At 46.2% G+C, this 25273-nt stretch overlaps 1 protein-coding gene across 4 annotated transcripts in view; it reads right to left on the bottom strand.

Moving 5' to 3' along the window:
* LOC1274953 (longitudinals lacking protein) overlaps nucleotides 1-25273 on the bottom strand; it is a 93069-nt gene that overhangs the window by 67566 nt on the left and 230 nt on the right. The window lies entirely within an intron of this gene.

Below are 25273 nucleotides of genomic sequence, written 5' to 3'. Positions count from 1 at the left end.
GACACAGCGGGGAGAAAAGGAAAAAAGAAACACCAAACCAGTTGTGTTAAGAGAGCGTGTGTTCATGTTGAAGGTACGAAGTTATACACACACACACAACCATCATTCCTCTTTACCTGTGCGAAACACACGGCTCGCGCTACTTCTTCTCCTTTCCCATTTTCAATGCTCCTCTCGCACTCACACACTCACTCTCTCTCTCTTTCATACCTTTTCGCACCACATGAACCGGAGAATGAATCATCCTTCGACCGATCCTTTGCACACCCCGTTTCTCTGCTGTTAGCTTCCCTCCTTGTACAAAAGGTTCCCCTTTTCTGTGTTTGCAATGCACGCGAGCGTGTTGGGGCGACGATGGCAATATGTGTGCGTGTGCCGATGGACAGGGCACAACGACGCAAGACAACATCATGGAGTCATCATCATTATCATCATGCATAGCAGGGGATCGTGTCCATTGCGTACTAAAGGTTTTCCTACGCCATCCATCGCTTTCCTGGAGAGCTACCCCTCCCCAACACATGCACCAGCAGCCATATTCAAGAAACTTGACGCTTGACAGCGAAAGGAGCATTATTATTTTATAAATCGCGATCATACAAGAAAAATTCTAAAATTCAGTTTTGCACATATTTAACTACTGTTTGTGCATAAATTGCAACATAATTTTCTTTTCCCAATAGCAAAGGCGCAGGACTCCATACCAAAGAGAGCCAAGCTTCCGCCAAGATCATTGACGGGACACTTTCTTGCACGAATGCAGTAACACAAAACACCACTACACTTGGGAACGACCATCATAATACCGAAATTTTCTTGGAAAGTGAAGCAACCCGCCAGAGTCCCGCCGCAGCACATTTTCTACCTGCGTGACCCCTAGACATTTCTATGCTGGGTGTTTGTGCATGTGTGTGTGTGTGTAGTTTGAGGTTCTTTTCCATTCATTTAAACCTCCTTCCTTTCCTCGCTGTCTGAACTTTTTTTTGTTGTTTTGTTCGGGAAAGGAAATGTGAAACTCGATACCGGGAACGGCCGTCTGCGCTCCTCCACGGGATCTACTCCAACCGTACACACACACGCACACGTACGCAAGAGATAAAAGGAAAAAGACTGCGCTGTACCGGGTGGAGAGGCAAAAAAGCAACCGACCCAGGCACCGAAAAAATAAGTGTACACTATGTCTTTCCCGCTCTAGCGTGTGTGCCTCGGAAATACTACACCGGGTTAACAACAGGAGACGGCAGAAAAAAGGCCAAAACCCCGCGATCCCCTAACGACGACGACGAGCAGAAGAGGCAAAGAAGGAAAATCAAAAATAAAATTAAAAAAAAACACACACACACATATTTGTGGCAGGAAACTGCCCCCGAGTGTCTTCTCTTTACGTGTGCGCGCGAGTTTGCTCTGTGCGTCTTCGTAGTGTGATCGTGAAGAGAAAGGAAATTTCCATGGCACAAACCACCAGAGCGCAGAGACGGAGCGCTGCTTAACGAGAGCTGCGAATGTGTGTGTGTATGAAAACAATAAAAAAAACCCAAGGCACAAGAGCGCCGCAGCAAGATGCTCGATCGAAACGACGAGCTTTTCATGGAAAGACCCCAACACACACACACACACCCCAGAGGGGTCGAAGGAAAAGCGCACACAGGCGTGGCAAAAGAGGAATGAGGACAACGGCAAAATGCACTGTGTGTGTGCAATAAAGTACAAGAAGAAGTGGGAAGAGGAACGATTTTAAAGTAATCGATTGCAGCGAGAAAGTAAAATGCAGGAGGAAAAGTAAAAAAAAAAATGCAGCAGAAGATAGAAGAAGGTGAGCAATCGAACAAGACCGACTGCATTTATTGTTCAACTTTGATCGATCAGCAGATTAAAGTTTTAAGAACAAGTTAAAATACTCCAAAAAACGAATACAAGAATTACGATAACGAGCTATGTACACAACATGTAAACATCATGATCGTTTGCTTAATTTTAATATTTTAATCATTTTTCTCGCTCTCGTATACATTTCCACTAGTTATGCTGCTTGCGATCTCAACGACATCGGCGACAACAAACAAATATACATACGCCAGTTCCCCCATTTGGCAAATCAGGCGTGAAGAGAGGCTGTCTTGTCTTGTGCTTCAACTCAATCGACAAAAGCGACACATGGGTCAAAGAAGGGGTCTCTCCTCCGAATTGGGGGAAAAAGGCACCACGAAATAAAAAAGGAAAACAAAATACAACCTCCCCAAAAACTTAAGATCCACTACCATCCGCCCACCTGCACTTACCACCCCCGTCTTGGGGGGACCTTACTACTGGGAGAGATTGTTGTTCGGCTAACCAGTGTGACAGACAAAAAAAACGGCACACACTACACACAATCCCCCCCCTTTGCACTACTCGCACCGGAGTACCATCAGTAGGAAAAGGAAAAAGAAGAAAAATCCTACCACAAAACCCACCACCACACCTCGATCGTCACACAGCGAGAGCCGAGCGCGAAAGAAAGCCAGACGGAAAAAAGGGCGACACAAACAACTCAGAAAAAGGCAAAAGAGAAGACAAGGCAAAGAAGAAAAAGACGAAGAAGAAGGAGGAGGAGGCCAAAAAAGTTTCAGGAACAAGGAGCACAGCGCACCACCGGAGCCGGGTCTCCGTCGAGAGATAAATACGAACCCGAAAAATGCACACACCGAAAAAACACTCCGCAGCAGGCAAAAGCTGGTCCCCGTAAGAAGCTCGTCAGAAAGAAGAGAAGAAGAAAACAAGAAAACAAGAGGAAAGAAGGGAAAAAAACTGCTTAAGCTCTCGCTAAAGCTTGTGTAAAGCCCCGCCCGGCGCGCCCCGCTCAAAAACGGACGGGGGAAAAAAGGAACAGGGAAAAAGAAACGACGACGCGAGAAAACTACCCACACACACACGAGACGACACATAAGCTGCGGACCAGAAGCACCTCCAATCCCCCCATCAATGGTGAGGGAGGGGGAGGGGGGTCATGGGTCGATAATATTGGGGGACACGGTAGAGGTGACAGGACGGAAGACGATGACGGTTGTGTTCCACACCGCCATCATATGCGCGGCTCGCCCAAAAGGATGGAAAAGGTGTGTGTGTGTGTGTGTGCACGTGTGTGGAATGAGGAAAAAGGCAAAGCGAGAAGGAAGGGGACAAGGGGAGTGACAAGAGACCCAAAAAAAGAGGCAAAAGGATGGAGGAGATATAATATTGCAAGAGATTTGGGTCTTTCTTATGTTGCTGCTGCTGCTGCTGCTGGATAAGTGTGTGGGTTGACGATCTTTTCTTCGAAGAGCGATCGAACCAAGAGTCTGACCCTCCTCTCTCGTCTTTTTTTTTTTTTTGATGGCATGACAAACAGCAACAACAGAGCGGGGGTGTAGTTAAAGGCAGGTTTTTCTAACCCCCAAACTGTAGAGCCACAGAACGATCTCTGTTGATGAAGAAAAATGATGTTGACAGTCCCGTTCGCTTTTTCCACCTATACTTTGTACTTGGCATAGGTACTACAATTTGCCACTTCTTCTTTACATTATTTGCTTGTGTTTGCAAGAACCCAAAAGTGACACTAAAATCTCTTTCTTTGTCAGCTCTTACCACCTTCAATTCTCGGTGGTAGTGACTCCACACTTAATCAAACACTACACATGCTTATGATGGTGTGCTGGTGATCGGGTTGGGCGTCTTTTCTCCTCCAACAACTGTGGCGGTAATGGTGAAGGAAAAGAGTTGCTATTGTGTTTTGCAAACGACAACACACGGCAGCCAGCATCCGAAAAAGAAAAATAAAAACCCTCACGCAGGTGTGTCTCTGTTTGTCGCGCGGCGAAAATGAAGGGGGGGGGGGGGGGCTGATTGAAAATTAAAAGAGAAAATACACACAGGCAGAAGAAAGAAACCGGAGACCCTCGACCGCATCACCAACCGCTACACTCACTCCCTCCACCTCCCCTACCGGAAAGGGGAGCAGCGGCAGCACAGCTGCTCCGGCGGGGGACGACTTAAACCACAAACAAAAAAATGAGCAACCTGGCTTTAAAATATTTGGCTGGCTTCCCTTTTTTTGTTTCATGTGCCCCACCACACTAAAAACCGCTCGCCTCCTTCCAGCTCACTGATCAATTCGTTTATCTGTGTGTTTGTGTTGTGGTTTGGCTGTGGCATTTTCCTCATCGAACGCAACGGAGTTTGGAAAAGGAATGACAGTATGAGTTCAACAGGAAGCGCAGAAAATGCTTAAATTAGTGTCAATAAATAATTATTAAATAAAAAAAAGAAAAAAAAAAACATCAATTTGATTTGTTGTAGAGTATTAAAAGCTGTTCTTGATCTTTGTGCGCTTTTTCACCTTCATAAAATACAGTTTTAAATTAAACTAAAAACAAAGTACATCGTAACATGATGATCATCGACCCCATGATTGCAATGACGAAGCCAAACCATACCCAACAATGCAGCTCACACTACAGCGCACACAACACACACACAGGATCACCTCCTCTTCTCGGTCTCCCGTGTATCCCTTCTTGGCTGATGTTGTTGAATATCCGCTTTTTTTCCTTTTTGTAGTTGTTGTTGTTGCTCGAGTATATGCGCCGCTGCGCATAAAATGGCTGCGTTTTCATTTTAATTCCCCCCCCCCCCCCCCCCCTCTCGCTCGAGAGCCATCATCCCCCGGAGGCACCCTTTTTCCAGGCGCACAGCACACACACATACACACATAGAACGGAGAGAGCTTGTTGTTCGTAGCATATATAAGGGTTGGAAAGAAAGAGAAGCGAGCACGCACACATCCTAAAGGCACTACTAACCAACAGGGAGAGCCGCGCGACGATGACGCGAAAAATATCATCATCGTCAGCAGGCGCAGCAGCACACAATATCACCATCATCGCCATCATCATCATTTGGGCATCGTCAAATCGTGCTTGCTTGCTGCTGCTGCTGCTGCTCCGTGTGGGGTTGGTTGGTTGTTGCCGCCTTATTATGCGCATGAGCATTTGGGCGCAATCGCATTTTGCAACGGCCATAGAGAGTGGTGTGTGCGTGCGTTTGTAGATCCTCTCTCTCCCCTTGCTACATTACATACGTGTGACGACGACCTCCGGATGCGTTAACAGAACGGGAAAAATAAGCAAAGGCAAGCGCAAGAGGGAAGGCGCATAATAGCAAGAAGAAAAGCTTCTCTGGTGAGGACTGCTGTTTGCGAAAAGATGGAAAAGCAGCGTCGTTTTAAATTGGTTTGAGAAGCACCCACACTACTACTTGCAAGTAGTGTGTGTGTGTGTGGACGATACAATCCCTCAGAAGTTAGAAATGAGAGATATTTTGTGTGTGTGGAAGAGAGCATAATAACAACAGCAGAGTTTTCCACCAGTTTCGGTATGATCGTTCCGATAAGAAATTCTTTTCAACTGCGCTTAGACCAAATTTTGATCAAGAAAAAACCAACAAGCAGCATACATTTTCATCAAGCCTCACACACTCCCCCCCCCTTAGCTAAATACACACACACATGTGTACAGAACGACATCAGCACAATCGAAGGGAAAATCAACCCCAATCTTACGCCTGTGATCTTTAGAAGCAGTGAATCGAAAAAAGGGACACCCTTGTGTATGTGCACCACACACAACCAACCTACGTCATTGACCCAGGAAACCCACACACATACACACACTGTCGAACGAAATCCCCCCTGCTTTTAACGGGGTTGAAATTCGCAACAGGATCCTTCCTGGCGGCATCGACTTTCCGTCAGCCAGAGTGTGTATACGATCTCCCCCTTGATATTTTCCCACTGCATGCGCGTGACCAACGCTCACTGCTTATTCACACACCACCACCACCACCACACCAAGGGACAAACAACGCACACCACCGAGAGCTAGGGGGAAAAGCTAGCAGCAGCAGTGTATGTGTGTGTGCGGTTGCGTTGTGGAGTTTATGTTGCAGGCAGGAGCGATCCAGGATCCTTTTTCCGATTTGCTCGCTGGCTCGATGATGATGATGATGACGATGTTCGCATTCAACACACCAACACACACACACATACAGTTCGGTGGTGTGTGTTGGTGTGCGCTGTACAGAGAGTGTAATGGTCCTCCAGAGCAAGGATTTTCTGCCCTGTTTTCACGACAGAGATTACAACAACCAACCGAAACAGAGGGGCGCAAAAACGGCACACGAACGCGCGCGCGGCAAAGGAAAGGGATACGCATATGGCTGGCGGCGTTTTTGGGGTGAAAGGTACAGTACTGACAAAAGTGTGGAAGAAAACCCTCCACTGTGTCTAGTAGTGGGTAAAAGGCTCGTCTCGCTGCTGCGATGCTACTGCGCTGTGCCCCCCTTTTTTACCCTTCCATCATCGTGCGCACGTACGACCCACGGAGGGACGGCCAAATGAGTAGACAGACATAGCGCGCACGCCAGCCAGCAGGGTGAATGCAACGCAACAAACGAGAGAAGAAAAAAAATACTTCCCCGTCGTCGGAAAAGCGAACTTGAAATTGTAAGCCAGACCAGAGGGGTAGAGAGACACAAGCGTGTAACGATGTGAGAAGGGATGGTGTAAACAACACTCGCATCTGCTGTTCAACAACTTCCTCAAACTTAGGGCGGCCACACGTATCTGCCTGTTGGAGCAGCACTTTTTGGGTAAAACAAAACCTCCCTCAGAACCTTCGTAAAAGGACGCTTTGCTGTTTGGTTTGCTGGTAGTATGAGTACGTTGGTTGATTGAAATAAATTTTGATTATGTGTACGTGAGGCTTTTACACGCAATACTAAGATCAAATGCTTTTTCCAATCTTTAGTAAAGATCGATTATTACTTCAAAAATTTTATGTCCTTTCGAACACAATACAAAACCCAAACTAGAATTAAATCGTTTTGGAGCCCAAATAAACAATTTTAAGCAGCTTTTGAACATTGTTCAACGATATGTACACATTTGACGTCCAACTGAATTCCTGATGCCTATCTGAATTTCGTTCAATCGTAACTAAACAAGTGAAACCTCTAAGTGGATCCGTTTGCTGCATCAAGTTTAGACTGTTATGTGTGCCTTCATTTACAAAAATAGTTTTAATTTGATTGTCAGTAACTTACCCCGATACCTTCAAAGATTATAATTGGCTATTAAATTAGTACAAAATTAATTAAAAAGGAAGCTCCAAACAACTCAATTTCAACAAAAATAACATCAAAGAAACGAACTTGGGTAATATAAACGTACGTTGCATATTGCAAATGCAAAGCAAATGTTTAGTTACGATTGAACAATGTTCAGAATTTAAGTTGGCCGTCAAATGTTTACTTTATAGCTGAACAATGTTCAAAAGCACCTGAACATTGTTTACTTGGGTTCGAAAAAGGTGTATGATTATTTTGAAGGTAATTCATACGATCGTATAAACTACAAAATTATTTATATCTGGTCCAACTGTTCGAGAGATGGTATGTATGACAAGAACATTACATGTTCGACGGAACGAGTTGTTTGTAATTGTGTCACTATCTCTGTACCAGTCGCTTGATTAATCCCAAACAATCCAATCCAAGATACAAGATAGACAAGCGATATAGTAGCAATAGATAATATCTACAAAGCCAAAAGTTTGCAAAGATTTCACTGATCTCTTTCAAATACTTTCGTAGCAACAAAACAGTCACAATTAACGATTTTGGTACAAAAATGCAGAAAAATTGAAACAAACAAATCCTTGCTACTTTGGGTAGACAGTATGTAAGTACTTTAAGGACGCTTTAAATGTTTGTCATCCGTGCTTTTTGGAAGACGCGCTATCGTGCTATGATTATGTTGTTTTGGGCTGTTTTGACGGATAAGATCGCACCTGACTTTTTTACCTAAATAATATCAAGAAAAAAGGGAAAAGGTTAGGTCGGTGAACTTCTTCCCAAATTTATGAACATATACAATTTTTTTTTCGCTAAATACTCAAGAGGTACAGTTTGTATGTGGTTTGTATGTGGATCTCCACCGGTTATCTCTTGGACATGCTCTCTATGTTAACAAATATTTCCAATTGAAATTGAAGGAACCTATCTTCCATATCAAAAGGAAACATGTGAGAGTGTGGAACACTTATTTCGCAAAAGAGTACATGAAAGACTTGAATGCTTTTTTTTGGGACAAGAGATCGCATCGTATTAAAAATGCAATATTCCTCTCCTGGGAGGGGACATACCACACGGGGTGTAATCAATTTCCCAATCCCCTGCCTACCATGGCATTGATACAACAATGCTCTCGTTTGTTTCACACACACATCCGCCGCTCCACGCTTCAATCCGAACCGGGGGTAATGGGTGATGCACAAATCATGACAGATCGCACAGTGACAGGCACACACGTCACACGCTGAATCCAACCAAAAATCAAGGGATACTTTGCCCGCAGATGGATTGCGAGGAGAACGCTCGCAGTTGGCCTCTTTCCATGTCCGTGTCCTCGAGTGGTGCTCAAACTTGAACGTGCAACACAAACGCGTGATGATCCCAACGCATATTGCATGGGGTAGAGAAAAGCGTTCCAGGCACGAACACAAAAAAGCCCATGCCCTGTGTAACCACAGCGTTATCGCTCCGCGTCTTCTACTCCCCGTCGTAGCTTTCAAGAATGCTGGGAAGGGACACACATCCGGCCGACAAACAAAAGGAGATGCTCTCTACCTCCTATACGGGGCCCCGTTGTAGTCTATCAGCTCCCTTTTGTGCTGGTTGCTGCCTGGTACCCCCCAATAAAAATTAAAACATACACACACACGGTTGGCGTGGCTGACGGTTTGTAATGTTCCCAGTTTTCCAAACCGTTACCTACAACAACATCAGCAACTGCCGACCGTTCCGAAGGGGGATGCTAGAAGCTTCCCTTCGATGAAACAGGACGCACACATACACCAAAGGGACACCGAGAAGCTGCGCGCGTGTGTGTGCGTTTGTAGCTAAAAGCAAGGCACAAGAGCAAATCCCAATAGCTTGTCCAGACCCTTGCGTTTCATATTAGATATACTGGACTCGGTACGAATACTACAGCCAAGCGGAACACGCAAAAGATGCCCTCTTCCCTCCTTTTATCGCGGGGTTCGCGTCGTTTCGTCCACAAGGGAGGATCACCCCTGGAACAGTATCCACAATCACAACCGAACGAACACGTGCATGTATCCGTGCAGATTGCATATACGAAACGGGCCAAAAGGGAGAGAGAGAGAGAGGAGGGCAACACAGAAACCGTTTTCGTCGGAGGTTTAGGTAGAAAAATCTCCGCCACGCAGCGCAGCAGCAGTAATATCCCCAGGAGAGCATGAAGGTGGTGTGTGTGTTACCTTCCCAAAAATGCAAAAGCCTCCGGAGCTCGGGATCACACATCACCACCCCTCACCAACCATCAAACCGGTGTGTACTGTACCCTGATTTTAACCTTTCCTTCGGTTCGTCGTCTATTCGCTCTTGTGCTGCACGCGTTCATTTGGTGAAAACAAGGACCAACAAAAAAAAAGGAAACGAGAACTTTATAACCGGGTGGTGTTGAAAATGCACCCCAACACACGACCCAAAAAGCCCCGGGGTTGGAGGAAACCACCAAGCCGGCTTTTGCTGGTGTTGCTAGACCGAGGGAAGCGGAAAATTACCAGCAGGACAGAGGAAGAGAGAGATAGAGAACGAATGCAATCAGCACGTGACGAGGAGCGTTTTCTTTCTCCCCGAGATCCTTGCCAGGGACGCCCAAGAGTCGAGAAGCGATGGCAGAGGGATAGAGAAAGAAGAACGAGCCACACCGTGCCACTGCATTTTTTGTTGTTTCGATCGCTCCTCCTTTGCCCTTGCTTCTGCCATTGTCCCCTTTGCCGTTTTTTTGTTGTGGTCTCTCTTCTATTTCCTCTGCCAAACACACTCCAACACACACACACACATCCTTTGCCCTTGTGGGTCTGCTTTTCCCTCTGCTACATTAAACGCGTTCTTGTCCCTTTTAACGATCCCATATCCTGTCGGTCCCCTCCGTCCTCCTGTGGCGCGCGGGCGCTTACAATGTCCTTTTTTCCCCCGCACCCTTCGCTTCGGGTCGCAATTGGGACGCACATTTACACATTATACTTCTAAAATCTGTGCACGGCTGGAACCACATTAGAGACGGGTGGTGGTGCTGGTGCAGTTGCTGCTTAAGAGCAAAGCTCCACACACACAAACCCCTGCAGCCCCTTGCCTGAGAGGCTCGAATGCATTTGAAAAGGATCCTGGCTCTCGGCCCTCGCTCTTTTCCCTTTGCGTCCCGGTTTTTTTTTTCCTCATCAATCTCTCCACACAGCGGAAACGATCCCTCCACACGCTCCTGGCAGGCACACAAACAAGCTGCTGCTGCTGCTACGCGCGGGACACGAACAAAGGGGTCGCGGCGGAGACGACGGCGGAGACGCCAACCGTGTGTGATGCAGAAAAGCTGAAACGTAGGCCCATCTGGCCTGCCTGCGACGCCGAAACAAGCTGGGCCCTCGCGGAATTGGACAGATGTTTGCTTTTCCACAACGGCGCGACAGGGATGTGTGTATGTATGTAATATCCCCCTTGTTGTATTTTCCTCGCTGTGGAGCAGGGAGCAGACAGGAGACAGGAGGATAGCGAGCGGCGGTGGCGGTGGAAACGCGATCGCAATCAACTCAAAATTTTGGTAACAATTCTTCGGTGGGCCGGGTGGACTAAAGAGCAGGAATCTCGCCAGCTGTGTCCCCTTTGTTGCTTTGGTTTTGGGGGATTTGCTGTGTTGTGTTTGCCATATTGTAATTTTTTTTTATTGTATTCCGTTTCTGAACTGCCCATCTCTTTTTTGATTATTTCGGGGCAAACGTTTTATGTCATTGATTCTAAAATCAAATACCATAAATGAAGGATATAATCTCGCCATCGGCTTGCATTTTCATTTAAATTAATTAATTTCAGTTTTATTGTGATTTGGCGGAGGTTATTGTGTGATTAAAAAGCACAGTTTGGCGAATATTAATTAACTTCAGAAAGGGATAACTAACAAAGTCTAACCGGTAATGGTGAATTTTTTTTTTTGTTGGATGGCTCTTTTCAACGAGGGCAGTGTCTTGATGAGGATATGCACTTTTTTGGACAATTTCTACGGCATTTGTACATCCTATTGTGCCTTTTTTGGAGATCGCTCAACAACATTTTTTTGAGTCAAAAATATACCTCCACTCCTTTGATGTATGCGACTCTTTGTGTTGTTCCAGCATTAATGTACTAATTGGTTTCAGTGCTGTTTAATGATATCGATGCAAAAAATAGATCTGTATTCTTTGAAATCCAGGGGAAAACAATTTCAAGATATCTCCTGGTAGTTCTTACGCTCCCGGCTAAACATTAAAAACATACTTTACTTTAACATTCTTACATATATACTTTAACATGCACACATCTATTCTATCTAGTGCATAAGTAATGTAAAGAAAGGAAATGCAAATGGTTTACTTATTATTTTTAAGATATTTTATCTTAGAAAGGCTAAATTGAAAGGCTAGTAGTAGCTAAACCCATGCTTTCCTAGGTTTTATTTTCTTCGTTATAGTTTTAGGTGTTGTAGTTTTAAGTGTATGTTAAGTTTAACACAGTTAAAAACTGTGAATAGGTGTATCTTTTTATCAAATCAGACAAAAGAGTAGTAAAATTGCTTCAAAGAAGAAAAGAAAAATTAAATCAATACTAACACATTTACAGGGTTTTCCTAGCTAATCTCCAATGTGCACAGGCATTATTCGTAGCTTGCCAGATGTTTTCCACCTGCTGTCATGTGTTATATTTGCATCACAATGAAATTTAAATTCTTCCACATGATTTTCAACACATTACACAGAACTGTCAAGTCCAGCTTGTGATGTGTTGAAAATCATGAGGAATAACTGATTAATAAATATGATGCAAACACAACATTTTACATCTGTTGAAAAACATCTCACAAGCATTGAAAAACATATTGTTGACATTGTGTAAATTGACTCGGAAAAATCTGTATAGATGCCTTCTTCTATTTGGCGTAAACGTCGTCCTATGGAGGCATGCCAGCCTATAATACAGGCTTTCGAATCTAAATTACCACGCAGCCGGATAGACAATCTCCTTGCTATGGGTAGACGGTCCATTCTAGGCTTGAACCCATGACGGGCACGTTATTGAGTCGTTCGAGTTGACGATTGTACCACGGGAGCGCTCCTGTAAAGATGCCTATTATGGATGATTTGTTGGTCACAGAATGAAGGGGTATGATCACATATTTGCCTTTCGTTTTTATTTGTTTGTTTGTTGTGTACGCTATTTTCGCATTGTAACAATGTCACCACATTGCATGTATTTGTATGTGTTACGGGTTTTTAAATAAATATTTAAAATCAACTATTCCTTCCTGTCAGTGTCAGTGTATGTTGTTATTATCATTAACCAACGGCACACACCAAACAAAAGCTACAAACAAGCATACACAAGTGTGGATCCAAACCAAAAGTAAGCCAAACCAAAACAACAACGTCTAAAAAACGCATCAAAACACGTCTTTTCTACCAAAGTTTGATTTTACCATCGTTACGACGAAGCTAACACACAAACCAAGACGAAAAAGAGAGGCTAAGACAGCGGCAGGAAAAGCTCCCTTTCATTATATGGAATGCAAAAAAAGGCCATGTGTCACAGAGCAACGCGGAGAAGCCGTTGTGCGCGTACGAGGACAACCTGGGCTCCCCCTGCATGCATTCACCAACACACACACACACACACTAGAAAAGTAAGGCCCATTTTGAATGCCAAACGAAGAAGTGTGATCGCATTAGTGCATATGCTGGTGTACTGATGCAACAAAGCACACACACACACACACACACGGTGATGGTGGTTTGTTATTTTCCGCTAAAAATTGTAATTCATTGCGATCGTCACTAATGTGTCCTCTCTTGGCACCCACCGCACGCCATCCCAGCTCCGTCTTTCCCCGTTCATTCAGCAGGGAGAGCCAGAAGTCGTTGCGCGTGTGCATTCAGTCGCCGGGTTGAGCGCGATACACATACACCCTGAGACGAATGGCAACGACGACACCACTACTCCGGATCTCGCGGATCTAAAAAGTTGAAGGGAACTACGGGGCGCAGCGCAGCAGGTTTCGACGGCGAGTGGTTTTCCCTGTGTAAAGTTTCCGACGCACACGTTTCGCCTGTGCACCCCACAACCCATGCCTTCTTCTCGATTATTAATAAGTGCAATTCGATCACTGTACGCGCACAACACGATGCTGGTTGGAAACAAGAGTCGCTCAAAATTTGCACCTTCGATAGGTACAGGACAAAAAAAATATCTCAAACTTCCACCCCTACCAACATTATTAGAAGAATGGACATAGCAGCAGCAACAGCAGAAACGGAAAGAAAAAAAAACACACACCTAAATGCCTTGAGGTTTGGTGTGTAGTGGTTCCCGATTTTTTTTTTTTTTTGCTTTCTGTCCCTGCCTGTAAGTGTGTTGGGTTTTGCGTGCCCTCGACACCGTCGTCAGCGACTATTACCGATTAACCAAACAACATAACACACGCTAATGCTGGGCGAAGGTCATGCTACCTACCTGCGCTCCCGCGCATACACTGCCGCCACCCACCTTTCCCTTCCTACAGGGCAAGAGAGCAAGCAATGCCATGAGCCAAAACACTGGGCAGCCAACCTCTCCTCCCCACCCTCCCTCCCCTCGCCTCCGCCTTTGTCCACACATACAAACCCACTGAATCGGGGTGGGTTGTTGTTTTTTGTGCTACCCCGCGCTGAAAAACTGCTGCTGCCCGACCGCCACGTTTATTAGTGCCATCAGCATAGAACCCACCACCGGTTCATAGCAATTATAGCCCCACCAGCGTTGTGTTCGATGTTTATGACGCCTGTAAGACACATACACACACACACGGAAGGTTCTTCTACTCCTAAAGGCATTTTAGCAGCGCGCGCAAATAATACAAAAAAAAACATACATTCACAAGACGGGTAATCTATTCAAGTGGCAGGTAATGAAAGGTGCTGCTGCTGCCGGACTCTGCCTGCCTGTACCTGCCCCTACTGGCCGCTGTGCATACATACATGTTTGCCTATAGGCCAGGCCCATGGTAAAACACAAAGATCACGCTGCATCATTTAAAACGCAGTTCGTAGCCGTGCACAAATGCAAATCTGCTGGCTGGCTGGAAGTAGTAGTAGTAAGGGAAGGGAAGGTAGTGGAATTGCAAGTTCAGCATATGCCCCGCGGACCACCCTGCCTGCCTACCTGCCCCGGGTAATAGGTTGCTCTAAAAGGAACTCATTTTTCAGACATGCTTTACCCTTGGGCGGGGAGCGGGGTCTTTATGCGCGATATCGATCAAGTTTAGACGCGCGTGTGTGTGTGTGACATTGACTGGGGTGTTGTTTAGCATCGTGCAATTTAGTAAGGTTTCTTGTTGCTGTTTTTATGTCCACTCTCTGTGCAACCAAATATTCAAAGTTCATCTAGGCAGCGTGTTGATTGATCGACATGATCATCTGATGTTTAAAATTTGCTATGTAAAAGACGATATACGGAATATGCCGTAGACAGTTTCCCACATGATGACACATGTTTCATTTCCACCACAATCATTTTTCAGTTCGTTTACAGTGCTTTCATATTATATTATATTTCTTCTAAAAGATATCCAGTTGGCGTAAGCTTGCATAACATACTTACTTCTAAAATTAATGCAAAACACAGTTTTAACAAAAACTCAAATACAAAAATGCATCAATAGACTGTAGATGCGTCATACTAAACTATGTAAATAGATCCGTAAATTGTTAAAATTGTTGTTAAGTTCAAGTCGACATCGTTTCCCAGCGAGTTATAAGCACTTATAATTTTTATTAAGGAATCATTGGATTCAAAATTAGTCGATCTAAATTCTATCTTGAATAGGGCCCTGAATTCTATCTTGAATAGGGTCTCAACATCCTATTGGTGGCCTAAAAATTAAATTTACCAAGAATTGACAATGCGTCTAACAATCCACTAATAAGTTTGTGCATAAATAAGCGCTGTGCCGTCGACTTTCTTCTATGTTGCAAAGTTTCTAATCCACGATGGTTGTGTTTTTTTGTTGTTGATTTTTCCATGAAGATACATTATTTCTGGAAAATTGATCCACAAGAATCACAAGCTTAAATAAAATTTCTAATGTAATTCCCAACAACAACATTGTAATTCACGTACTGAACGTACGTACGACAGCATGTGGGACAACTGAAATGATTTAAATGGAAATGAAACATTGAGAAGCAGCCATCCATCTAATCTAGCTAATCTTAAAAGGCGGCAGACATCACGTAAGAAATATTCAAATCTCTTCAAAGTGTTTGTGTGGAAAAATTCAATCATTTTTCAGCAGAAACTCCTATTACTCATAAGAGCAACTTCTCTAGCAGCAGACCATTGGAGGGTAGGAAAACAGGTTAACTAGACGCAACATCGACGTTGAGGACAAACATGAGTAAGAGGGAATGGAGAGAGGGAAGGAGGAGTAGTTTGATCGCAAACCTCCAACACCGCATGGGCCCGGTGGCGCGCATGCCAGTGTTGGGGTACGCCGGGTGACCCGATGAACAGAGAGGGGAAGAGACGATGTACGTACATGTAAAATAATCATAAATATAACATGCAAACAACAACTACCCATTTCAAGGTCAACTTCCTTGAGAGCTCGCGCACACTACTACTATGTGGGGGAGAAGGTGTGGGAATCTCTCTCTATCTCTCTCTCTCTTTCGCGGGGAAAAACGTGGCGCTTGCGGTGGCGGTGGGCCAGATAGTTGCGCTGAGAGCATGTGCTTCACTGTATGCGCGCAATGTCATGCCACAGAAGACGCGAGATGATGGCGGTGGTGGTGAGGACAACAAACGTCACCTCCACCGTGCAAAAATACCTTCTCATCGTGTTTCTTGATCATCAGCATATACATCTTGTGCACTCAGGCTTTCGCATAGCTAAAAACAATAGCAACGATAGCGTTCGTAGCAGCATAAATCATAGTTGATCGAGTACATGTGAGGTCTCCTATTTTGGTTTCTTCGGAAAAATGGAGCAATGAAAACTGTCCGGAAAATTCTCCTTGGGATGCAATTCCCAACTGTCAAATAGGGTCATTTATACAGTAACCAAGCTGTACAGAGGGTTGAAAACAAAGCTGACACATGATGACGATAAAATGAGTTGAGTTAATGCTGAAGAGGTGAATGAGATTGAACCTGCACCTATCTACACAAACATACAGCCGCACACAAACATATGTAGTCTCTCGCCAGTGCATCACATGTAAGATTGAGTTGAGTACACACACTCATACGCGTGTTGGTATGTATGGGATGATGGGTTTTCCAACAGAAGCATGATGATGCGCTCGACACTGACGACGAGTAGGTATTTTGAAATGCTGCAATCTCCACCACCCAACCCCCTCAGCTACTAATTCTTCAGATTCTCCCTCATTCTCTCGCTCTTTCTCTCTCTCTCTGCTCACGTATCCTACACACGCGGGACAAAGCATTATTATTCACCGAATAGACGACGCTTTGCGTGCTGTGAAAACTAACGAAAAAAAAACCCCCGAACCCAACGCGGCCTAAGCACAGACACACAGATCGAGAAACAGATCCCTCGCCATCGGCGTTGGGGGCTTACAACACACAGAAGCGAGTGGATGTGTGTTGTTTAAAAATGTTTAAAGCATACTCGCGTGTGATGACTCTGTGCTGTGCCGCGGAAGAATTTGCTGATCTGCCTGACGCCTCCTCGCGGTCCCAAAATGCGCCACCACCACCGCTCTCTCTCCCCACGGGCGTAAAGCCATCATCATCATCAACATTACGCGTCCGTCCCCGTTCGTGGTTGTGTGTGACATTGAAAGGAGAAGCGTATACAAATTTTCGAAGGTTGCAATGCGCAAAAAAAGGGAAAGAATTGTACAAACACACGTACACTATACCGACAATCCTCCAGCAAAGGGAGGCATTTTAGGCCAGCAAAGGAAGGTAGTGCAACAAGAGCGCTCACACTCGGCAGGAGATCAATCCAAGTAAGAGGAGGAAAGTAAGTAAAGCAGAGAGTGGAAGTGAAGCCATGTTCCATGCTTCACCTTTCTAAACATGGTCGTTTTTTTGGTCTCTGACTTATGCTTAAATGATGTCTACATATACACACTTTGAGTCACACTGATCGCATCAGGCTTCAGGCTTAAAATTAGCAACAAAGACCAATTAAATAGTGATTAATACACCGTGTGACCTTGCAAGAGATCTGAAATCGTTCAGGAAAATCAATCATCATAGAATCTAATACAACAACGAAAAGATGCAGTTTGAACTTTGAATGAAGATCCACTGCAAACTACTTTTCTCGAATGGGAACATATTTTCAGTATGGATATTACATGCGATTCTTTGATTTCATCAATCCAAAGATCTAAAGATCTTACAAGATGCAATCGGCAACTACATTAGCTCACAGACTTTCCTTCCAATCTGTCTGCCAACTTTGGCTCCAAATGCTACGCTCTCATGCCTCACTAGATACATAATCTACCAGAGCATGGAATGCGCTTCAAAAGTAATATCTTTGTTAAGGATTGGTTTCCTTTATTGGTCCAAATACAGTGAACCCTCTCTTATTTGACACCTCTCCAATTTGAAAAACCTCTCTTATTTGAACATTTTGCACAGTCCCTTGATTTCCAGTACATTTTTGTTCCTCTAATTTGGAAAACCTCTGAAATCTGTGTCCCTCTTATTTGTGTATGGTGTTGCCATGGTTATTGAAAGATGTATGCTCAAATTAGCGATTCTGTTCGCAGTTTCCTATAGCAACAGTTAAGGCTGCATACTAAATGTTCTGTCTCTTTCTTGTCTTGTATAGACTTTTCATTCACTTTCAACCTCTGTAATTTGAAAACACCTCTTATTCGACAGTCCCATCGCCTCTCAAATAAGAGAGGGTTCACTGTATGTTGAAATAAGCTTATCATTTCCGGAAAACAAATAACTGATGATACTCCAAGAACTTTTTGACCAACTTAGTCTTGTTCTTTAGGTCTGCGGATTGGGTTAGAATTGACGACTTCACATGTCCGAATAAAGCTCTAGAAAGCACAATGAAATAAGAGTTCAAGTAAACTTTAAGTAAGCTGTGAGCATTGAGAAGTAATCGCACACCTCCAATAATATCCAAAGAATCGAAAGTATGTCTTCAAATATTATTTGAAACATTTGAGGATTAGAGGATTAGAGGAACAAGGATTTCCCAGCAATTTCTAGTTCAATTTTAGATTTCGAATTGTTGATGATAATTGATGATGATTGATTGGACGAATTGATGATTTGAAAACACGCTTTTTGAGAAAGCATCAGTGTTTAAATCAATCGGCAAAAGCTAAGACTCTCAGGAAATGCAATGATGTTGTACAATCCAAACAACCATACAACTTCTATGATGAGCAATTCGACACAACTGCATCATGAACTAATCAAATGAGCATTTTGATATTTCAAGTATCGTAACAGGTTACGGCGTAACACTTAGTTCAGACGAGACGTTTTAGTATAGACAAATTCAAAGTGAAGAAGAGGAAATAATAGGAAATGAAGTTTGCTTGCAATGAAAATATGTGACAACGATCAATTGTCTCTAGTCTACCATATTACGAAAATTCACCCCGTCACCCTACAATGGAGCACACACATGTGCGCCACCATCATCATAATCTAGGCATTCCACACGTCGCATGGACCCCATCAAAAACGTTCCATTTGTGTGATAAGTTATCCCCCCACCGATCGCCGATCGTAACTCGACACTCATGAAAAGTCACCCCGCAATGTGGTGGCACCGCGACACAAAGCTAATGCCACCAGCCCTACACACACTAACACCATCAGGGGGGGGGGGAACCGATGGAGTAGATATGAGTATGTCGGCTGCTCGGGGTAACATATGAAACGTGGACGGGAGGAGGAAGTGGTTGACTAGACGGTAGAAAAGCGTCCACAGAATGTAAAAAAGAGAAGACACTCGTCGTCATTACTAAACCGCGTTAAAAGCATCCCAAATAAGTGATCCACAAAAGCATAGCGAGCAAGAGAAAAACCCCACCGAACAAAAGAGCAGGAAGGGGAGAGGATGTACGGGCAGACACGGGCGGGAACGACCAAAGCACTCACGCTTTCGGTGGGCTTCTTTTTTTCATTTTCATCTAATTCTAGAACGCCACCAACACACAGCAACTGGGGGACCTCCACATGTGGGTCTCTTCACCGTTCTCTGAAGGGGAACCTGCATGGGGAGGAAGGCAGGAAGAGGACGGCAGCATGATTCCAGAGCATGACGCGCGCAGGAGGGCACAACGAACCACAAATGATGGGGGACACTAGACAGTAGCAGCAGCAGCAGCAGCAAACATGGACCAAAAGGAGGGGTAGGAGCATTATTTGGAAGGTTGACCGACAAACAACACACTGTATTGGTTTAAGGGCTAAACAGTGTGTGTGTATGTGTATTTTGGTAGTATGTTTTTTTCTCAATAAAACACATACACACTCGCACAAAAATCATTCGAGAAGGAAACTCAGTCAGCCACAGTTAATGTGTGCGCGCCCTACTTAAGGAAGGCAAGAGGGAGGGGAGGTGGTGTTGTGCGCGCTTTTTCAGTCTGTAATGCTTCTTCTTCTTCTTCCCACCCGTTCGTGCCACAATGCGGTTGTGCTCGGTCAGACCCCGGGGGCTGGATGACGCTTTTCGTCACACTACTAAGGGGACACGGACACAACGACGACCGACCGTCTCATTCTCTCTCTCTCTTTGGTTCTCATTTTTCATTTCGTCCGCATCACCACCATCGGTGGCTACTACCTAAAGGCAAAACACACACACACACACACCCTACGCACAGCCAGAGCCCCCCCCCGGGGAGGGGGAAGGAATTCGGCAAGGCTCTGGAGGTGGTTGGAGTACAACAGGGAGGAACAAAACTCTGCGGGGCTAAAAGGGTGAGTTGTTGTTGACTAGCAACCAATCAGCCAGACCGAGGGGAGTAGGTATGTGTGTGTGTGAGTGTGCATGACAGAGCGAGAGAGCAGATACGATAAGCTCTCGCCCGCCATCGCCAACCGCGTCAGCCACCACACACAATTCACAATTCGGGGTTCGGCCGACAAAACGCTTCGTCTCTCCCTGTCTCTCTCCCTCTCGCGATGGCCTGTCATATCTACATAAAATGCACAACACCCTGCGCAAACGGACTAGAGGGGGAGGGGGAGTAGCACACATTATTAACATAAAAAAGTGTTCGACACATGAGGGCCGCTGCTGCCGGGGGAAGTAGTAGTTGACGTCCGTCGTCATTCTGCCATTTATGTTCCTCTTCCTTCCAGGGCCTTCTCTCTCCTCCCGACACACCCGGTAGGCTTCGCGCACACATTCCACCCTCCCTTGCCCACCCCTGTAGGGGGCTGTAAAAACTCCCACACGCGCACACCGTGAATCGAACGCAAAAAAAGGCGAATTCCATTCGGGCCGCGTACGTGCCGCGCACGATCACGCGCAACACTCGCGCACACACACACTAAACCCGTCGTGCGCCCGTGAATGTATAGTATGCTCTCTCCATCCCCTTCTCTCTCTCTCTCTCTCTGCGTGTGTTTCGAACCGCCGGAAAAAAGGAGAGCGCACGGAGAGTATGTATGCGCGGTGCGTGCCTCACAGGAAAAAAGCAGCTTCTCGTGCGCGCACACTAAACACAAGCAAGGAGAAGCCCACACGGTATGTAGGCGGAACACTACGCGCAGCAAATGGCAGAGGTAATAATAATAACACTACTAAGCCTCCCCTCCTCTTGCCGCCCTTTTACCACAGTGCCTTCGTAGCCCTCCCCCGGGGCTATATCCATATACACCTACCACCAGCGGCCACAGCCCGTCTTAGAAGGGCAACGACGACGACAACAGTTTGAGTGTGTGCGCGTTTCTCGAGGAGGCAACGGTGGCCCGCGCCTTAAGCTTTGGAGGGGGTGGGGGGGGATGAGGTAGTGTGGTTTCAATCCTCTCGCACCCTTACCCCCTCGCGCGTGTGTGTACACTTCAACTCATATTTTTCTTCCTCAATTTGCCCTTGCTGCTTGCGCGCCCCTTTACAATCCCCCCCCCCCCCCCCCCCCCCCCTAAGGGTGTGGTAGTGTACCACATCGCGCGCGCACATAAAAATTTACTTTGCTAAAGCTGTGTGCTCCTTCTTCTTCTCCCACTCACCCCCCTTCCACTCTCCGCATTACAAGCGTTGAAGCGGCTATGCTGCTGCTGCTGCTCCCCCGGTGGCGCGAACTCACACTCGAAAAGATGACATCATCATCGCGCGGCATCCAATCCGCATCTCCTACACACATGCTCTTCAGCATCCATCACCCATGGGGAGGGGGAGAGCGGGGGGAATGACAGCCGTTCGGGGTGGATAAGGGAAGGAACGTTTTCTCCAGGGAGCTCCTCCGGGAGCGCGCCTCCCCAGTAACAGTAAGGTAAAGCGCGTGAAAGGAATGCTTTCATCATTCGGAATCATACACTTCTCCCCTCTTCCTCACCCCATCTCCCTGGTCACCTGTGCGAACGTGATTTATCACGCACAGCAAAACAGAGGATCGAGATGGAAGTTGAATCATTGTGGGGGGTGGGATTTTTTTTTTCTTGCCCGTAAAGCCCTCAATTCCGCGCAAAAGAAAAGCCCATGTGGTGGGGTGGGTGCACACATTCCTCAAACATGAAAAACACACACACACGCACGCATACTAACGAAAAGAAATGGGACACACAACCAACACCCGAGAACTCGCCCAATTGGGTTCGGGGAGGGCTTTGGCAACGATCATGAGGCAGCAGCAGCAACACAGCAGTAACCATGCATGCTCGGGGAGGGGGTGCAAGGGAGGATGTGTGCTCATTCATCACACACACACACAAACACACTGGAGGCGAAGGAAAATGTTCTAAAAAAAGAACACATTCTGGTTTCCACCCTGATCGCAGAGGTTAGCAGCTAGTAGCAACATGGGGCTTGGTTGGTTTGCGTTGGCTTTTCTCTACCAATTTTCCCTTCATATACCGCAAACTTTTCGCTCTCCTCGCGCCTCTTGCCTTTAATGTCCCACGGGCCCACTGGCAGGAGATCGATTGACGCGGTCTGGCTGGCTGCTGCTACTACTACTACTACTACTACTACTAAGACACCACACGCAGGCAGGCACACGAGAAGCTCTACTCTTGCGGCACGCTCGGCACTTGAGCACCAGAATCTAACGATCTTCGCATACACACAGAGACACACTAGTCCCAACCGCCCACATACAGAGACAGGCACAGAGAGAAAGAGAGCGAGACAGAGAGAGAAGTGCGGAATAGTAGCCAGAGAGCATTCGGCATAGCACACGCGCACGCATGCAGGAGGTGATCCACCGTCATCACGGTTAAGTACTAGAAACCTAGTAGTGTGGAAGCCTTCGAGACCCGCAAGCGAGCATTAGAAAGGGAGAGCAGAGAGCATAGAGATAGAGAGAGAGTGTGTGAGCATCGTTTTTCGTAGACGAGAACACGCGACGAAGATCCCATCGGGGGGAAGTGAGAGGAAATATGGGTGAAGATTCTCGAGTATGCGCACTCCATCATTTCGCTTTTCAAACCACCATGCTCTGGTGGCCCACACACACACACACACGGTTTCGTGTGTTCGCGGAATGGGGAAAGTGAGAGAAATGAGGGGGGGAGAGGGAGATATAAGAGGTTGGAGAGTTTGGGTTGGAAAAAGGGGGAAAGTGCCCCCTGCACTAAGCCTCGGGGAGGTGGAACGAAGGGTGAAAAGGTGGCCTTATCTAGCCCTCTCGCTTCACCGATCGCGTTCCACGACGTTCCGGCCAAACCTTTTTTTTACCCTACAAGGGAACAAGGCAACAAGGGCGACTCCAAATGTGCGCACACAGACACCCATACGCAGACAAACACGCAGGTAAAGCAAACGGGGTGGGGGACCCTGATCCCGAGGGAATGGGACATTGGACCCCATATCTTTCGGGCAAATTTCGTTCCATAATTTCGATCCTTTCTGCGCAGCACACCACCACAGCCGGGGCCGGCGCCGATCATCGATTCTGGAACATTCACAGGGGTTATGAAATTATGTGCGGGTTTTTAAAAGGCTTCCTGTCCGGGTTACGCATGGAGCAGTTGGTGTGTGTGTGTGTTCGTAGACTTGATTGATAAATCATCGGGCGGGTAAGGAGGGTGAATAGCGCTGAGATCATTGATCAATTTCTTCGAAGCCATCGGTAAAAGTTGGTCGAAAAGTTCTCGTATTTTGAGGCGGTAGTAGTTCGAAGAATGGATTCGCCTTTTCAGCTGCCCCTCCGCCCCCCGCGTTCCCTTCTACTAATGATTCGTGAGCCTTGATGCTGTCCCGTTCACTCGCGTTTGTCGCTGCGTTTTCCGACGATCCTCTATCGCGCGCGCCTATTAGCCTCAAGCACGGGCTCCTCTCGCTCTCTCTCTCTCTCTTTCTCACACACACACACACTCTCTATGGGGGAAGGTGTTAGTATATGTGCCACCGCGCTTTTATGATCCAATCGCTTGTAGCTTATGCGAGAGAGTGCGAGTTTTCATCCAAAGTGTATTATGAGGGTCGGCGGATCAACATGGCTCGCGCGCGTTATGCCCGCCGCGTACTTAGAAGCGCACACACACACACGCACGCCGTGCAAAGAGAAAATATGTGATCCACCGGTGCTCGCTTCCTGGCCACGATTTTAATGGCCAACCTGAAAAACAAAAATTAAGAGACAATCTTGCTTAGTCCTCCCACCCCACACCCTCAGACGACCGAAAAAAAATTGCCACCGCCACACACACACAGCATACTTCCAAAAAGTGCACTCTGGCAAAGCACACACACACACACACACGTTCAAAAATGCTGCGCGTTCCAAAAGCAATGGACAAAAAGCGCCCAACACACACAGCGCGGCGGGCGAGCATAAAGGAGCATAGAGTACTACTACACGCACCCATACAGAAACACACGGCCGTGCGGCAATGCGATGATGGTTCCGTGGAATTGATGACTAAAATCTACCAAAGCCACTCACACCATCCACCGCGCTATAGCCAGCGGATGAGGAGAGAACAGCCACACGCACACACACACGTACATGTGTGCACACACACAGGCACACACACACACACACAGCCGAATGTTCCCTCATCAACCCAGCTCGAACGCAGCGCGGGTTCAGAGCTTCTATGTCGCCGCCTGCTGTGTGTGCGATGGCTGATTTTCCGAAAATGAACAAAGCCAACATAAAACAAAATGGCGGACCGCGGGGGGAAGTTGTATTTTCCAGAACATTTTTTCCGTGTTGCGATTTTTTCAGGACCGTTTTTAAAATGTTTTTGCAAACACTAATTATTTTCCTGTGTGAGATGGATTTGTGCCTGGTTGGTGGTGCGTGGAAATGTTTACGATTGTTATTCTAAAACACTCGCCAGCACGCAATTTCGAACTTTGGGTGCGCTTTGCGGGAAATCGGGATGCATGCTAGAAAATTCATATCGTTCATTCACCATCTCCAAAAAAAATGCATTCGATCGAAATCGGCATCTAGCATGACCAAGCATAAACGGGCAATCTCCATCATGCTCCGTCCGCACGTTGGTAGTAGTCTCTCTCTGGTCTGGTGGGGAGGGGACGACACCACGGTCGCACGGCAGCAAGGGTTGCAATAATATTTGCCCTGCACATCGCATCATCGTCGTCATCATCATGATTGCGGACGGGGAATAATTGCGTCTTAAAGTTGTGTTTCCATCACACCGTGTTGGCTTACCGACTGAACTGTTCGCCGCCATTCGCCCGATGGAACAATACACATAACCTTTTTATCGTGCTTTTCACGGAGCGGTTTTCGCTGCTTCAGCTCGTGCAAATTGCATATGACAAGATAGACACGAAAGCAGTACGTGAATTCACAAGCGCTCGATGCATCATCACCCACGGTGGCTGTTGCCTGCTGCTGCTGCTGCTGCTGCTGCTGGCACACCATTTTTATCTCTCCAATAGTTCACCATGTTCTTTTCGACACGGCGTCTACCCACGAAAAACGAAATCGTTTGCCTACCAATCGCGCACTGT

This window comes from Anopheles gambiae, chromosome 2 (genome assembly GCF_943734735.2).
Source record: "Anopheles gambiae chromosome 2, idAnoGambNW_F1_1, whole genome shotgun sequence".
Lineage (NCBI taxonomy): Eukaryota > Metazoa > Arthropoda > Insecta > Diptera > Culicidae > Anopheles > Anopheles gambiae.
Note: the sequence above shows the minus strand (reverse complement) of the source record. Positions and strands in the feature narration are given on the sequence as shown.